We start from the raw sequence: 18,239 nt of genomic DNA on the forward strand, positions 1-18,239 counted from the left end.
ATCAACTTTTTTTGGAAAAGCCACTTGAGTTCTCTCTGTATTCTGATAATTAGTTCCTTATCTCAAGCATAGTTTACAAAAATATTTTCCCATTCTGAGGGCTGTTGATTCACACTAATCATTGTGTCTTTTACCATGCAGAAACTTCTTAATCTAAAGTATTCCCCCTTGTCTATTTTGGGGATTATTGACAGTGCTTTGTGTGGGGGGGTCTTATTTAAGGTCTTTGCATACCCCAGTGTCTTGCAGAGTTTACCCAGTGTTTTTCAGCAGTAGTTTTATAGGTTGAGGTCTTAGGTTTAGATCTTTGATCCACTTTGAGTTGATTTATGTCAATGGGGAGAGATAGGGGTTTAAATTCATCTTTCTGCAGGTGGATATCCAGTTTTCCCAGCACCATGTGCTAAAGAGGTTTTCCTTTTCCCACTGGATATACTGGTCTTTGTCGAAAATCAGTTGGCTGTATAGATGTGAGGTTATTTCTCGGGTCTTTATTCTTTTCCATTGGTCCACGTGTTTGTTTCTGTGCCAGTACCATACTGTCTATATTATCACAGCTTTATAGTATATTTTCAGGTTAGAGAATGAAATGACACACACTCCACTCTTCTTGCATAGGATTACTTTGGCAATTTGAGGTCTTTTATCATTCCAGACAAATTGTATTATTGTCTTTTCTATATCTATGAAGAATGTCTCTTGTACTTTGATTGGGATTGCATTAAACATACAGATTTGTTTGGGTAGAGTTGCCATTTTGGTTATATTAATTATTCTAATCCAAAGACATGGGATGTCCATCCACTTTTCTGTGTCATTTTCAGAGTTATTTTTTTAGCTTTTCATAGTTATCCTTGTGGAGATCTTTAGCTTCTTTGGTTATATTTATTCCTAGGTATCTTACACTTTTTGTTGCTATAATATAATTATTTTCTTCAATTCTATCTCAGTTTGCCTGCTCTTCATATATATATAAATGCTCTGGACTTCTACAGATTGATTTTGTATTCTGCAACTTTACTGTATTCATTTATTACATCCAGGAATTTTTACCTGGATGCCATTGGGTCTTCTATGTATACAATCATGTCTTCTGTAAATTAAATAGAGATTATTTGACTTCTTCTTTTCCTATTTGAATGCTTTTTGATTCTCTTTTCTGATTGTGCTGGCGAGGACTTCCAGTAGTATATTGAAAAGGAGTGGAGAAAGTGGGCATCCTTGTCTTCTACCAGTTTTTAGTGGAAAAGCTTTCAGATTTTCCCCATTTAGGATGATGTTAGTTATAGGGGTTTCATAGATAGCTTTTGTTGTGTTGAACAATGACACTTCTATACCAATTTTGGTGCAAGTCTTTATAATAATCTTGATAATGATGTTATATCTTATCAAATGCTTTTTCTACATCAATTGATATGATCATATGGTTTTTCTGTTTCTTTCTATTAATATAGTGTATTACATTTTTGTTTTTGCATATGTTGAACCATCATTGCATACCTGGAATAAAGCCCACCTGTTTGTGATACATAAACTTTTTTATATGTTGTGGGATACAATTTGCTAGTATTTTGTTGAAAATTTTTGTCTCTATATTCATCAGAGATATTGATCTATAGTTTTACTTCCTTGTCTTGTCCTTGTCTGTTTTAAGGATAAGGGTTATGGAGGCTTCATAGAATGAATTTGGAGAGTTCCATCCTTTTGGATTTTTAGAAATAACTTGAGTAGAATAGGGGTTAACTCTTCCTTAAAAGTTTTCTGGAACTTACAAGTGAGCCATCAGAACCAGGGCTTTTCTTTCTTGAGAGGATATTTATTACTAATTCAATCTCCTGTGTGTGTGTGTGTGTGTGTGTGTGTATGTGTGTGTGTGTGTGTGTTTTGATTCATTTTGTTTTGTTTTTTATGCACCTACTCAGACTTTCTACATCCTCCTGACTCAATCTTGATAGGATATATGTGTCCAGAAATTTGTCCATCTTATTTAGATTATCTTGTTTCTTGGCATATTGTTGTTCATAGTATCCTCTAATGATGTTCTGTATTTCTACTACATCTGTTGGTATATTGCCTGCTTCATTGCAGATTTAATTCACCTGGTTCCTTTCTCACTTCTTAATTAGTTTAGTTAGTAGTGTGTTGATTTTGTTTATATTTTCAAAGAACCAACTTTTATTTATTTTCTATATAGTTCTTTTATTTTAATTTCATTTATTTCTGCTTGAATATTTATTATTTATTTTTCTTGGAGTTTTTAAATTTTTTTGATTCTTGCTTTACCAATTCTCTGAGTCATTATGTTAAGTAATCCATTTGCCTTCTTTCCATCTTATTTATGTGCAGTAACTCCTATGAACTTCCCTCTTATGACTGCTGTTTCAGGGTTCCAAAATTATGAAAACCTGTGTACTCATTGTCATTGGCTTTCATGAATCTTTTTATTTCATCCTTTATTTTTTCAGTAGTTGTTAAGTCATTCAGGAGTAGGTTATTTAGTTTCCATGTATTTGAATATTTTTGAGGATTTCTCTTGAAATTAAGATCAAGTTTAATTCAATCATAGTCAGAGAAGATGTGCTACATATAGTTTCTATGCCTTTGAATCTGTAAAGATCAGCTTTTTGCCCTATCATGTGGTCAATCTTTGGAAAGGTTCCATGTGGGGTGTGAGAAAAAAGTGTATCTTGTGGTTTTTGGGTGGAAGGTTCTATAAATGTCTGTTCAGTCCATTTGATTTATGGAATAATTTAGATTCCTTATCTCTTTGCTTATTTTTTGTCCAGTTGATCTGTTTAAAGGAGATAGTAAGGTTTTGAGGTCCCCAGAAATTAGTGTGTGGCAGTCTATCTCTCCTTTTAGATCTAACAGTCTTTTTTTCACATACTATACTTGGGTTCTCCTGAGTTTGGTGTATAGATATTTATAAGCATTATATCTTCTTGATAGATTAGCTCTTTTACTACTATATAATGCCCTTATTTGTCTCTTCGTACAGTTTTTGTTTGAAAGCCTTTTTTGTCAGATATTATTATCATTACTCCAGCTCTTTTTTGCTTCCCATTTGCATATAAAATACCTTTTTCCAGCCTTTCACTTTTAGTCCATGCGTGTCTTTATCCATTTGATGTGTTTATTGTAGGCAAAAGATAGAGGGTTTCTGGTTTTTTAAAAAAATTATTATTATTCATGCAGCCAGTCTGTGTGTCTTGATTGGAGAATTTAATTTATTAACATTCAGTGATGTTATTCATATTTCTGGACTTGTCCCTACCTTTACCTTGGCCATTGTCTTGGTTGTTTTTCATTCCCCTATTTTGGCCTATTTGTTATTTAGTTTTCCTGGAACCAGGCTCTCTTCAGTGATTTTTGAAGAGCTGGTTTTGTGTTCACAAATTCCTTCAGGTTTTTTTTTGTCGTAGAAGATTTTAATCTTTTTTTTTTTTTTTTTGCCCATATGAATTATGATCTTGCTGGATATAATCATCCTGGTTGAAATAGTTTCTCTCTTCACATTTTCTATATATCTTCCCATTCTTTCCTTGCTTACATTGTTTCCATGGAAAGATCTGGTGTTAGCCTGATGGGATGAACTTTGTAAGTCACCTGACATTTCTCTCTTGCCGATTTTAGTATCTTGTCTTTATCCGTGGTTTTGGCCAGTCTGGCTAAGATATGCTGTGGAGAGGATTTTCTTATTTTCTTGGGTTGATTCTATTTGGGGTCCTTTGTATTTCTTGGGTCTGGTTGTTTGAGTGGTTCTCTAGACTTGGAAATTTTTTTTCTAGGATTTCATGAAATAGATTTTCCATGCTCTTATGAGTTTCTTCACCTTCTGGGATACCAATTATTCAAATGTTTGGACATTTAATTGAATCTAGTATTTTTTATTCATTACCCACATGTTATTTTTATTTTCTCTATCTTTTTGTTGATTTTATCTAGGTCAGAAATTTTGTCTTCTACATCCAAGATTAGATCTTCAGCATGGTCTAATTAGCTTTTAATACTTTTGAGATTTTTTGAATACCTGAATTACAGACTTCATCTCTAATATTTCCATCTGATTCTTTTTTGTAGTGTCCATTTCTTCTTTCAAATTGTGGAAGGATGTCCTCATCTCTTGGAGTTTGTTGTCTCTTTTCTGTTCCAATTCTTAGACTTTTGTGACAATGAACGTTCTGAATTCTTTTTCTGACATTTCACTAACTTCTTTATTTTTCAAGAGATGTAAAAGAGTTCATGTGATTTTTAATGGAGAAATATTTCCTGTTTTGTTTTGTTTTGTTTTGTTTTGTTTTGTTTTCCAAACTTGAGGCTTTTCTGAGACTTGTACCCACTGGGTGATGTATTCACTTTAAATACCTTCTTGGAGAATGTTTCTGCCACTAGGAATGACTTTGTTTCCTTTTTGCTATGGATTTCATAAGGAGAAGTAAATAATTAGTAAAAGAAAGAAGGAAAAAATAAATACCCTACCTTTCTGTTAGGGAGGAAGGAGGTTTCTGAGGTTGGGAGATCTGGGCTGTGGCTAGAGCTGGGGTCAGTGAATGGCCCTGTCTCACTTTTTCTAACTGGAAAGGGGGCTGATGATGGATATGGGCTCTGCTTGAGAGCACCAAGTTATACCTTCTGAGAGGGAGGATGGGGGTTTCTGAGGTTGAGAGAACTGGGCTGGGGCTGTAGCTGGAGCAGGTGACCTGCCTCAGTTTTCCTAACTGTGCAGGGGCTGAATATAGAAGGAACTGCCCTTTATGGCAGGGAGGAGGGGGCTTTCTGAGGGAGAGAGAGCAGGGCTGTGGCTGCAGCTGTGACTGGAGAATGGTCTTACCTTAGTTTCTGTGACTAGTCACTGAGCTGCAGATGGAAGCGGGGTCTGCTCGAGAGTCCAGAGCTCACTTACGAGAAAAAGAGAAGTAAAGAATTAGCAAAAGAAAGAAGAAGAAGAGGAGGAGGAAGAAGGAGAAAAAGAAGAAGGAGAAAGAAGAAGAAGAAGGAGAAAGAAGAAGAAGAAGAAGAAAGAAGAAGAAGAAGGAGGAGGAGGAGGAGGAGGAGGAGGAAAGAAGGAGAAGAACAAACAGCCTACCTTTCTGACAGGGATGTGGGGTTGTGACAGCTGGATTGGGCAGAGCTGGAATCTGGCTGTAGATGGAAATGGGCTCTCACCAATGGGACAAGTAGAAGTAAAGAATTAGCAAAAGAAAGAAGGAATTTTTTTTAAGTCTACTTTTCTGACAGGGATGTGGGGAGTTTCTGAGGTTGTGACAGCTGGGCTGGGGTTGGACTACAGCTCTGGCCGGTGAATGACTGTGCCTCAGTTCCCTGAATGGGCAGGCAGCTGCAAATAGACATGGGCTCTGCTTGAGAGCCAAGTGCTGCCCATTTTGGCAGGAAAGAGGAGTTTTTCTGAGGTTGGAAGAACTGGGCTAGGTCTGGAGCTGCTTCTGGGCTACTGAATGGCCTTGTCTTGTTTCTCTAATTGATCAGGGGGCTGCAGATGGAAGTGGGCTCTGCTTGAGTGCCTGGGGCTGCCCTTTCTGGCAGGGAGGAAGGGAGTTTCTGAGGTTGGAAGAGCTTAGCTCGAGTTTGAGCTAGAGTTGTGTCAGTGAATGTCCCTGTCTGTTTCCCTGACTAGGCAGGGGGCTACAGATTGAAGTGGGCTCTGCTTGAGAGCCTCGAGCTACCATTTCTCACAGGAAAATTGAGGGTTTATAAGGTTGGGAGAGTTGGCCTAGGCTATAGCTGGAGCTGGAGCCAGTGACTGGCCCTCTCTCAGTTTCTCTGACTGGAAAAAAGGCTTTAGATGGAAGTGGGATCAACTTAAGAACTCAGAGCTGCCCTTTATGGCAGGGAGGAGGGAGGTTACTGAGGTTGGTAAAGGTAAGTTGAGATGACCTGGACCTGGAGCTGGGGCCAGTGAATCACTGTGCCTCAGTTTCCCTGACTGGGCAATTCAATTGGGCTCTGTTTGACAGCCCAGAAATGCATATTGTGAGGATTGGGGTGTCTGAGGTTGGGAGAGCTGGGCTGGTGCTGGACCAGGAGCTGGGGCTAGTTAATGGCCCTGCCTCAGCTTCCCTGAATGGGAAGGGGCCTGCAGATGGAAGTGGGCTCTGCTTGAGAGCCTGGAGCTGTCTTTTTTGGCAGGAAGAAGAGGGATTTCTGAGGTTGGGAGAGCTGGTCTAGGGCTAGAGCTGGAGTTGGGCCAGTGAATGTCTCTGCCTGTTTTCCTGACTATGCAGAAGGCTGCAGATGGAAGTGGTCTCTTCTTAAGAGCCTACAGGTGTCCTTTCTGGCAGGGAGGATGAGTGTCTCTGTGGCTGGGAGAGCTGGACTGGGGCTGGAACTGGAGCTGGAGCTGTGGCCTGTGAATGGCTCTGTCTCTGTTTCCTTCACTTGGCAGGAGTCTGCATAGGAGAGAGGGCTCTGCTTGAGAGTCTGGAGGTGCCCTTTATAGTAGGGAGGAAGAGGGTTTCTGAGGTTGGGGGAACAGGGCTGTGGCTGGAGCTGAAGCTGAGGGCCAATGAATGGCCCTGCCTCAGGTTTTTTGAGTGTGCTGGGGGCTACAGATGAATGTGAGCTCTTCTTGAGAGTCCTGTGCTGCCCTTTCTGGCAGGTAAGAGGGGGGGTATCTGAGGCTGGGAGAGCTGGGCTGGGGCTGGAGCTGAAGGCTCTGCCTCAGTTTCCCTGACTGGACAGGGGTCTGCACATGGAAGTGGTCTCTTCTTCAGAGCCCAGGGTTGCAATTTCTGGGAGAGAGGAGGGGAGTTTCTGATATTTGCAGGGCTGGTTGTGGTTGGATCTGCACTTGAGGCCAGTGAATGACCCTGCCTCAGTTTCCCTGACTGAGCAGTGGGATGCCGATGGAAGTGGGCTCTGCTCGAGAGTCCAGAGCTGCCCTTTATGGCAGGGAGAACTGGGGTTTCTAAAGTTGGAAGAATTGGGCTGGAGTTGGAGCTGGAGCCGTGGCCAGTGAATGACCCTCCCTCTGTTTTCCTGATTGGGCAGGGGGCTCCAGATGAAAGTGGGAGCTCTGCTCTGAAGCAGAGCCGCCCTATTGGGTAAGGAGAAGTAAAGAATTAGGAATGAAAGCTAAAATCCTTAACTTTCTTATTCAGGTTCCTATTTCAATCCCTACAAAAATCTTAAATGTTGACTTTCTCCGCACTTTAACCATCTTTGCTGAGGGCTCAGGTAAAACTCAGAAAACTGCTGTTTGGAATTAGAAGCATTCCTCTTGGACTTACCACATTTCTCTTCCCAACTTTTTAACATTATTTCTGATTCTCATTGTTATGTTCTTTATACTGCTTTTCATATTAAACTTGCTAACATAAAATATATTACCAATAAAACATTATTACAATGATTTCTAATCTTACAATCCATTCTGGATGATCTTAAACATCACATTTTTGCAATGAATATTCACTCACACTTTGATTTGCTACGCCCTTTAACCTTAGACACTTTGCAAGCAGATCAAGCTCTTGCTACCTTCTCTTGCTTTTAATCAAGCAAAACAATTTCACTATATCCACCACCAAAATACTTGATATCTTTGTAAATATTTTCATATTACTGTTACAAAAGCTCAAACCATTGTCTGCACATCTTCCTCCTATCAGCTCACTTCAGGCCCATCTTTAGGCCATGGAGATAATCCTAGAGGGCTTCACTATAATCATATTTGACAAGTTGATGTTACTCATGAGCTTTCCTTTGGTAAATTTAAATTTACTCATGTAAATATAGATATTTATTGTTATTTATGTATACTACCCATTTATTGGGAGAAAAAACACATCATACTATCTCCCATCTTAAATTTTTTCCCATTGTGGATGTCCCTAAATAATTAAAAACAGATAATGGACCCTTCTATACCAGGTAAAGATTTAATCATATTCTTTGAGATTTTCACATACATGTTACTGGAATTCCTCATAATCCTACTGGCCAAGAACTTATAGAATATACTCACTGCACTCTTAAAGCTTATATATATATAAAGGAGGACTACCTCTACCTCAGGGGAATCCCCTCAAGATAGTCTTTCCAGAGCTTAATAACCTAGGCCAGAGGGTCCACATGTGTCTCTTTACCTATAGGAACCTGCCAGGGTCCAGCCTCAGAGGGGGTGGGTTGACTCGTCGGAGGCGGTGCAGGTGAACAAAACTAGGCTAAAACCTCAATACTTTTTAGCATGTTTTTAGCCAGCTACAGTCAGAGCAAAATTCCAGACTGCAGCACTAGCGGCTATCAAACACATGTATTTATTGAGGAATGTCTTACAGGAGTAGGAGGGGTGAGGGGGGAATAAAAGATTTACTCTACAAAACAGGGAATTCAAGGCACAGGAACAATAATCATAAAACATGATGTCTGTCTTGTTTGATTAGGTATAATCAATTACAGTTCTCAGGATGAAGGAGTCTATTTGTCTGGTGCATTTTCTTCTTAAATCTTGATTACCGGACAGGACCTCTTTGGATGAGAGGATCTTGTAGCTCAGGAGACAACACAGGGTGTTTTATTAGCAGTTTTTCATAGTTAACAGCACACAGGGGAGAAACTGTTTGTAGTTAGGTACTATCTGTTGCTTGCTTCAAACCAGATAAGAACTTTCAGCTAAAATAGTTACTCTTCCCCCTGGAGCCTTCAGGTTTGTTTATCCTGTCATTGTTAGCCAGATCTGTACTTCCTCTATTAACCCATGGGTCCCTGTATTTATTTGCTGAATTCTTTGTCTGTTAATCAGTGAATTCTTGTGCTAATTTGGCCTAATATAAGTTAACTTTGGCCTGTAGCTTTAACAAGGGATATTTACGTAAAACTAGCCTTAAACTAACTTAGTCTACATATGTTACTAATGCTAATTTGGCTTATACTAACTCAACTTAACATATGTTAATTTCAGCTTAAAACAGGCAGATGTGGGAGTCTGTCTCAGGTTTCCTGACCCTCCCATGGATCACTAATTGGCTTTATTGTAAAGTTACAGTAAGGTTGGGGGTGTCCTGGGCCAGGCCTAAAAGGTTATTTTTAAGCTTAGGCTAAATGTATCTTGAAGGGCCTTCCAAAGTTCAGGAAGATTTCTGCCTAGATGTGACTTCAGCACACCCTCTATTGTGACCATGCAGGAGTGAAGCATTGTAAGTAACAGTAGGTGGTCAGAGCAAAGGAAAGTGGTTGGGGGACTTCCTGGAAAATCTTATCATATACTCAGGATGTATAAGAGAGCTATGTAATTCTTTTATAGTAATATATCAGGGAGTCAGAGGGGGGTTGCTTCCCAGCAAGGCTACCACAATCTCTGGAGCGTACAATAAGCGGCCTTGCCAAACATGGTGAGTGGACCCAAGCTTTTCTCATGGGTGGGGGGCATACAGCAGTGGCCTTGACAACATGCTGAAATGACCAAAAGTGGTACTCAAAGGTCAAGAGCTCAAAACAGATCCTGGGGCCCTACTGGGTTGGACTCCTCCAGGAACCCAGTGGATATCACTGAAAAAGATCCAATTTCATCATAGACCTGTGTCCAGCCTCAACTGTAGAATCTCAGCCTGTATGATGGTTTGTACTTCTCATCCTTATATTTTCCTTACCAAACCAGAAATATCTAATATTACTGAACTCAATTCATGTTATAAAATGTCCATACCCAATGGATAGTATATTTTCTGTCTTACATATTCTAATATTACCAATTTAAATATCTCCTTCATCACTCCCCTATGAAGACAAGCACAGATCTGGGTTCCAGTTAATCTAATTAGATCCTGGGCCAACTCACCCACCCTACAAATCTGAGGGTCAGCCCTTGGCCTCCTGCTCCCCAAAAGATCTTTTACTATTATTGCTTTCTTTGTCTCTTCCATTGTTATTTTAGCCACAGCCATTGTAGTATCAGTTTTATTAACCACTAGTATACATACCACTGATGCTGTTGAGAAGGTCATGACAAACTTCACCCAACAAATGACTGAACAAACTACTATTAATAAAAGAATACTATCTCAACTTCAAGATCTTGAATCACCCTTGCAATGGCTAAGAAATCTTCAAGATGCCCAAACTATTTTCCAAACACTGCAATGTAATTGTGAGATAGAGTTAGATCACACTTATAAGTAGATAGGGTAAGGGTCCCAAAAGGAAGTAACTATGTATTACTGTTTAATGAAGTCTCTGTGTTTATCTTGTATAGACTGATTAATGTATAATATATACCCCTTTTACATGTCTCTAAAAAAATTATGACTCCTTACTAATAAGGCAGAAGATAGGGATATTGAACACACATATAGGATAAGGCCAAGATGGAGTCACAGTGGCTGTTTTCACAGCCAAAAACTGGCTGTTTTGAAACTTAAAGTAACTGTAGTTAAGGACAAAAGTTTCTATTCTCTAACTGTATTCTAACCAGAAGTATAGGATGCTATGATCTTTTTACTCCACAAAGAAAAAGGCATTAAATCACTCATACTACCATGTAACTGTTTTCTAAAGCCTACTTCCTTATCATAAAGTCAGCTAATTGCTCAGACTTCTAGATAAAGGCCCATTGCCTCCAGCTTCTCTTTGACAACTCACTGGGGATCCCTCTTCCACTACTTTGGAAGTTTTTTCTCCTTCCTTAATAAATTTCACTTTTCTTTCCTCTCTGTGCCTCTAATTATTTTTTAAACAATTATTTTATTTAACTTTATTTATTGTTATCATTATTATTTTCCAGTTTGATCAGAGAGAGACAGAGAGAGAGAGGGGAAGTGAGAAAGCAAACCACCAGGTCCGAGACTTGAACCATGGTCGGCCATGTGGGAGTCTGCGCCTTTAACCACTATGCCACTTGCCAGCCCCAGAAAGCAAGAAATCACTCCCCAGGGGGGTGGCCATGCCACAATCCCTTCTCCTCCATTCTCCTCTCGGGATCTTGGGCACGCATGTACATGCACCTGGCGTGAGTTTAAGCCACCGGGTTCGGGACTCGAACCACAGTGGACTACATGGAAGTCCAGCAATATAGCCATTACGCTAACTGCTGGTCCAGTGTGTCTCTAATTCTTTATGATCATAGGACAAGAACCAACTTGGCTGTTGAATCTGATCACCGAGAACTCCTGCCTTATATTTGATTCCATGACTCAGATTTTATCCAACTCAATGGAGAGGTTAGGAAAGCATACTCTTTTTTTCTGGATCTCTCTCATGCCTAGAAGTGATTTTATCAAATCTAAGAGAACTGGACATTGGATGGTCATTTAAATACCATTAAGGTGACTGCTGGTCTTAAAGACCAGCAGTGCTATCAAAGGTGTTGGAACTGTTGCTTGTTTTGTGACTTGGTTTCTTTTCTGGAATCCTAACCATCATGTGGGAAGGTGAATATTTTGGGGACAATTGATAGTGCATGACCAGAGCTTCTCTCTGGTGCATGATAAAGGACCTAAGAATTTGAAGTCATCCTCCACAGCCCATGTGGGTGTTGAGGCATATTCCTCTATTTTCTTCCTTCTTGCTTTCTCTCACCCTCTGATAAAGTAATGTTCTTCCTCAAGCTAACAATAGATCTCCATGAGTGATGACCATAGGCCAGGATTATGGCCATTTTATATCACTCAGGACACAAAATCTCTCTGGTTTATTTCCAGTTTGTTTACAATTTGCTCTCAGATATATACCAGTCACACACTGTCTTACAAAGATTCACAGGTATTTCCTCTTTCTCTATTTTCAACGGGTGCACCTTAGTCTAACCTACAAGGAATGCCTAAGAGCCATCCAAATGCCCATTCCCAGCTCTTTTCTCCTAGTCTTAGTTTCTCACTCAAAAACCCAGTCATGGGAGCAGCAGTTGGTGTAATAGCCAGGTCGCTGGACTCCCATGTAGTCAACCGTGGTTCAAGTTTGGACCTGGTGGCTTACACTCATGCTGGGCACATGTGTGTGTGTGCCCAAGGTCCCGAGAGGAGAATGGAGGAGAAGGAATTGTGGCATGGCCATGCCCCCTGGGAGATGATTTCTCACTTTCTGTCTCTCTATCTCTCTCTGTCTTTCTGGTGAGTGCATGTGCCCTATAGCAAAAACTTCTTCCCCCCCCCAGAAAAAGGTCATATATGCTAGCTATATAGAGGCATTTGTTAAATATCAGCCATCCCTGAACCCAGGATAAATCAGTAATTTATTAGGATTTTACAAATTATAAATTAAACCAGAAGGGTTGTGTTTATGTCACAACCCCCTTCACAATAAATTCAGCGCTCCATTCTCTAAAAATTTTAAAACCATTAAAAAAATATTTTCACCAAGATCTAGCAGTCTCTTTAAAGAGCACTTGAGACAGACTGGATCTGCTAGCTTACCAGCAGTGCCCCAGTTCCATCTACTGCCCCATGGCCAGCAGAGGACTCTGAGGCAGGGCCACCCCTGGCCCCAGCCCCAGCTCCAGGTAGCTTCCCTCACCTAATAGCCCACTCCTTCAGCAAGGTAGGCAGTTTTACTTTTTCTCTTCTTCTTTCTCTTGTTAATTTCCTACTCTTCCTTGTGCCACAGACTAGCCTCCACTCACTTGCCAGTAGTGCCCCAGTTCCATCTACAGCCCCATGGTTACTTTTCCTTTATTCTCTTTCATACTTTCTTCCCTCTTATATTGTCCTCTCCTCCTCATTGTCCACCCTCCCAGAGGGAATAGACAGGTTTAAAATCACAGTTCTGAAACGCCCTAGTATTGTAAGGTACCCTCTGATCCTTTCTTTTACTGAACCACCTGCAAAAAAGGAGATATTGCTCTTCAGACAACTGATTAGAGTACCCCTCCAGAGACCACATTGCTAAACACTACAGAAGAGCGAATTCAGCACACATCAGTCCAAAGCAAAAGGTAAACACACTTGCTCCTAGTCAAAGAAACATTCTCCCAAAAGGTATTAAAAAGTGAATACATCTCCCAATGGCTAGAAGTAGAAGAAGAGCCTCAGGTCTGAATAAACCAAGAAATATACCTCCATCAAAAGAACACAAGAACTCCCCTCTAACTCTTGAAAAAACAGAAGATGTTACCCAAATGTCAGAGAAAGACTTTGGAACATCCGTGGTGGCAAAATTCTGTGTTGAAACAGAAAAGAGACAACAAACTACAGGAAATTAGGAAATCCTTCCATGATATGAAAGAAGGAATGGACACTCTAAGAAGAATCAGATGTAACTATTAGAGATGGAGTCTGTAATACAGGAAATCAAAAACACTCTTGAAGTATTAAAAGTCGATTAGACCATGCTGAAGATCGAATCTCTGACATAGAAGTTAAGACCTCTGAGCTAGAAAAAAACACCAACAAGATAAAGAAAACAACAACAAAAATGAGGATAATGTACAAGAAATACTAGATTCTAAACATTGAATAATTGCTATCCCAGAAGGTGAAGAAACCAATAAGGGCATGGAAAATCAATTCCATGAAATCCTGGAAGAAAATTTCCCAAGTCTAGAGAGGTACTCAAATATCCACACTCAAGAAACACAAAGGACTCCGAATAAAATCAACCTAAGAAGATCTTTCCCAAGGCACATTTTAACCAGACTGACAAAGACCACAGATAAAGGTAAGACACTAAAACTGGCAAAAGAGAAATGACAAATGACTTACAAAAGTCATTCCATCAAGCTAACACAGGAGTTCTCAATGGAAACAATGTAAGCTAGGAAAAAGATGGGCAGACATATTGAAAGTGTTAAGAGAGAAATAATTTTAATCAAGAATATTATATTCTGCAAATTTATCCTTCATATGGAAAAAAGATTAAAATCTTCTCAGAAAAAAACCTGAAAGAATTCGCCAACACCAAACCAGCTCTTCAAGACACCCTGAAGAGAGTCCTGTTCCAGGAAAATTAAATAATGAACAGCCTGAAGTAGAGGATTAAAAGGCAAACCAGAAAATGGCCAACTTAAACGTTGGGAAAAGTCCGGTAATGTCGATAATAATATTGAAAAATGTCAATGGATTAAATTCTCCAATCAAGAGACACAGATGGGCTGAATGGAAAAACAAACAAACAAACAAACAAACAAACAAAACAGAAACCCTCAATCTGTTGCTTACAGGAAAACCACCTCATGGATAAAGACATATATAGATCGAAAGTGAAGGATTGGTAAAAGGTTTTCCATGCAAATGGTAACCAAAAAAGTGCTGGAGTCATGGTACTAATTTCTGACAAAATAGCCTTTAAAACAAAAACTGTCAGCCACACCTTTTCATTTCACAACGTGCCTGGTGCGTTTCCCAAGGGATCACGAGTTTTATGAGGATGGGGATGTGCAGTGGCACCTGTACCTCCAGGACGTGTGTACACAGGTAACGGAGATGACAGAGAACAATGCTGCCCAAGTTAACTTGTCAGATGGCAGGCTGCTGCCAGTTGTTTGATCCTCTGGAGGACTACGAGCACCACTACCACACACTGCACAGAAACATCTGCTCCTTTTGGAAGTGGGTCTTCCCCTCCGAGCACTTGCTGGATGCTCACATCCTGGAGTGGCATGACTCACTCTTCCAGATTCTGTCAGAGAAGCAGGAAATGTACCAGTGCTTGGTAGAAGAATGAGCAGAGAAGTTCAAGACCAGCAAAGACTGGGAGGGTCACATGGTGAGGCTTCACTTGTACCCTGTAGATTTCCAGTTTGATAAACCCAAGAAAAGCAGAGGCCCAGCCCTGCAGAAGGCTGGTGCAAACACAGCAGTGGAAGCCCTGGAGGTTGATGGGGAGCAATCAGAAGGGAATGCCATGGAAGTCTGCTCAGAACCTGTGAGAAAGAGGTGGGCCTACAGTCTGAGAATACCTTCTACCATCTGTTTTAGTCAGGGTGCATCTCAAGGATTTAAAAGCTCCAAGAAAAGAAACAAACACCACTGATGAATCCAGGCAGAGAGAAGAACTCAGCAACTGAGCAGACCCCAAGTTGGGGAGGTGGAGAGTATTTGCCTCCCTTAGTTGGTGTCAATAGGAGCTTGTTTTATCACCTCCTGGTCAAATATCCTGGGGCCAGGCATTTGCCATCCTTGGTATTTTGGTTCCTAAGCAAATGATGTCAGTAGATAATATAAGCAGTGAAGGAACTGCACATTTCGTGATCTTCTTAGTAGACTGAAATATAGAGACTGGCCTACTACCCTCTACTGGGACCACACTAAGAATGCCCTTTTAAAATATGTGAAATAAATGTTTTTACATGATGATCAAAAAAAAAAAAAAAACTGGGTGATGATCAAAAAAAAAAAAAAAAAAAACTGGTTTCCACCTCTGGGCCAGGATCTTCAAGGGAGGACTGCCCTCAGTAGTTTCAGCCCTGGGACCCCCAAGCCAGACACTCCTCTTTCAGCCAGGTACACATTTTTTTTTCTTATTTTCTCTCTTTCTCTTTCTCTGCCCCTACCCATGTCTTTCATTTGTAAATCACTCTCTTCTGATTAACACATAGGAATGCCCTCAGTTCTACCACACCACACTCCCATCTTTCTACCCCTGGGCCAGGATCTTCAAGGGAGGACTACCCCCAGTAGCTTCAGCCCCGGGACCTCCAAGCCAGACACCCCTCTTTCAGCCAGGTACACATTTTTTTTTTCTTATTTTCTCCCTTTCTCTTTCTTTCCCCCTACCCACATCTTTCACTTGTAAATTTCCCTCTTCTGATTAACACATAGGAATGCCTTCAGTTCTACCACAGCACACACACATCTTTCAAACCCAGGGCCAGGATCTTCCAGGGAGGACTGCCCCCAGTAGCTTCAGCCCCAGGACCCCCAAGCAAGACACCCCTCTTTCAGCCAGGTACATAATTTTTTTTTCTTTTTTTCTCCCTTTCTCTTTCTGTCCCCTTACCCATGTCTTTCATTTGTAAATTTCTCTCTTCTGATTAACACATAGGAATGCCCTCAGTTCTACCACACCACATTCCCATCTTTTGACCACTAGGCCAGTTTCTTCGAGGGAGGACTGCCTCCAGTAGCTTCAGCCCCAGGACCCCCAAGCAAGACACCCCTCTTTCAGCCAGGTACATAATTTTTTTTTCTTTTTTTCTCCCTTTCTCTTTCTGTCCCCTTACCCATGTCTTTCATTTGTAAATTTCTCTCTTCTGATTAACACATAGGAACGCCCTCAGTTCTACCTCACCACACTCCCATCTTTTGACCCCTGGGCCAAGATCTTCCAGGGAGGACTGACACCAGTAGCTTCAGCCCGGGACCCCCAAGCCAGACAACCCTCTTTCAGCCAGGTACACATTTTTTTTCTTTTTTTCTCCCTTTCTCTTTCTGTCCCCTTACCCATGTCTTTCATTTGTAAATTTCTCTCTTCTGATTAACACATAGGAATGCCCTCTGTTCTCCCACACCACACTCCCATCTTTCAAAACCTGGGCCAGGATCGTTGAGGGAGGACTGCCCCCAGTATTTTCAGCCTTGGAACCCCCATGCCAGACACCACTCTTTCAGCCAGGTACACATTATTTTTTCTTTCTTTCTTTTTCTGTCCCCTTACGCACGTCTTTCATTTGCAAATATCTCTCTTCTCTTGAATATATAGGAATGTCCTCAGTTCTACCACACCACACTCACATTTTTTCAAACCCAGGGCCAGGATCTTAGAGGGAGGACTGCTCCCAGTAGCTTCAGCCCCAGAACTCCCAAGCCAGACAACCCTCTTTCAGCCACGTACAATTTTTTTTTCTTTATTTCTCCCTTTCTCTTTCTGTCCCCTTACCCACGTCTTTCATTTGTAAATATATTTCTTCTGATTAACACATAGGAACGCCCTCAGTTCTCCCACACCACACTTCCATCTTTCGAACCCTGGGCCAGGATCTTCGAGGGCGGACTGCCCCCAGTAGCTTCAGCCCCGGGACCACCAAGCCAGACAATCATCTTTCAGCCACGTACATATTCTTTTTTTCTTTTTTTTCTCCCTTTCTCTTTCTGTCCTCTTACCTACATCTTTCATTTGAAAATTTGTCTCTTCTGATTAGCATATAGGAATGCCCTCAGTTCTACTACACCACACTCACCTTTTTCAAACCCAGGGCCTGGATCTTAGAGGGAGGACTGCCCCCAGTAGCTTCAGCCCAGGGACCCCCAACCCAGACACCCCTTTTTCAGCCAGGTACACATATTTTTCTTTGTTTCTCCCTTTCTCTTTCTGTCCCTTTACCCATGTCTTTCATTTGTATATTTCTCTCTTCTGATTAACATAGGAACGCCCTCAGTTCTACCTCACTGCACTCCCATCTTTCCACCCCAGGGCCAGGATCTTAGAGAGAGGACTGACCCCAGTAGCTTCAGCCCCGTGACCCCCAAGCCAGACACCCCTCTTTCAGGCAGGTACACTTTTTCTTTTCTATTCCCTTTCTCTTTCTGTCCATTTACCCACGTCTTTCATTTTTAAATTTCTCTCTTCTGATTAACACATAGGAACGCCCTCAGTTCTATCTCACCACACTCCCATCTTTGGACCCCTGGGCCAGGATCTTCGTGGGAGGACTGACCCCTAGTAGCTTCAGCCCCAGGACCCCTAAGCAATACACCCCTCTTTCAGGCAGGTACATTTTTTTTTTCACACTTTCTGTCTCCTTACCCACGTCTTTCATTTGTAAATTTCTCTCTTCTGATTATCACATATTAATGCCTTCTGTTCTACCACACCACACTAGCATCCTATGACCCCTGGGCCAGGATCTTCGAGGGAGAAATGCCCCCAGTAGCTTAAGCCCCAGGACCCCCAAGCAAGACACCCCTTTTTCAGCCTGGTACACATTTTTTTGTCCCTTTCTCTTTCTGTCCCCTTACCCATTTCTTTCATTTGTAAATATCTCTCTTCTAATTAACACATAGGAATGCCCTCAGTTCTCCCACACAACACTCCCATCTTTTGAACCCTGGGCCAGGATCTTCGAGGGAGGACTGCCCCCTGTAGCTTCAGCTCCGGGACCCCCATGCCAGATACCACTCTTTCAGCCAGGTACACTTTTTTATTTCTTTTTTTCTCTCTTTCTATTTCTGTCTCCTTACCCACGTCTTTTATTTATAAATATCTCTCTTCTGTTTAACACATAGGAACACCCTCAGTTCTACCACACCACACTCCCATCTTTCGACCCCTGGGCCAGGATCTTCGAGACAGGACTGCCCCCAGTAGCTTCAGCCCCGGGACCACCAAGCCAGACAATCCTCTTTCAGCCAGGT

The 18,239-nt window shown here is 41.3% G+C and overlaps 1 pseudogene; it reads left to right on the plus strand.

The window, feature by feature from the left end:
* Positions 1-5,099: 5,099 nt before the first annotated feature.
* On the plus strand, positions 5,100-14,919 carry LOC102480433 (zinc finger protein 511-like; annotated as a pseudogene).
* Positions 14,920-18,239: the final 3,320 nt, after the last annotated feature.

This window comes from Tupaia chinensis, unplaced genomic scaffold (assembly GCF_000334495.1).
Source record: "Tupaia chinensis unplaced genomic scaffold, TupChi_1.0 Scaffold146784_1, whole genome shotgun sequence".
Taxonomy (NCBI): Eukaryota; Metazoa; Chordata; class Mammalia; order Scandentia; family Tupaiidae; genus Tupaia; species Tupaia belangeri.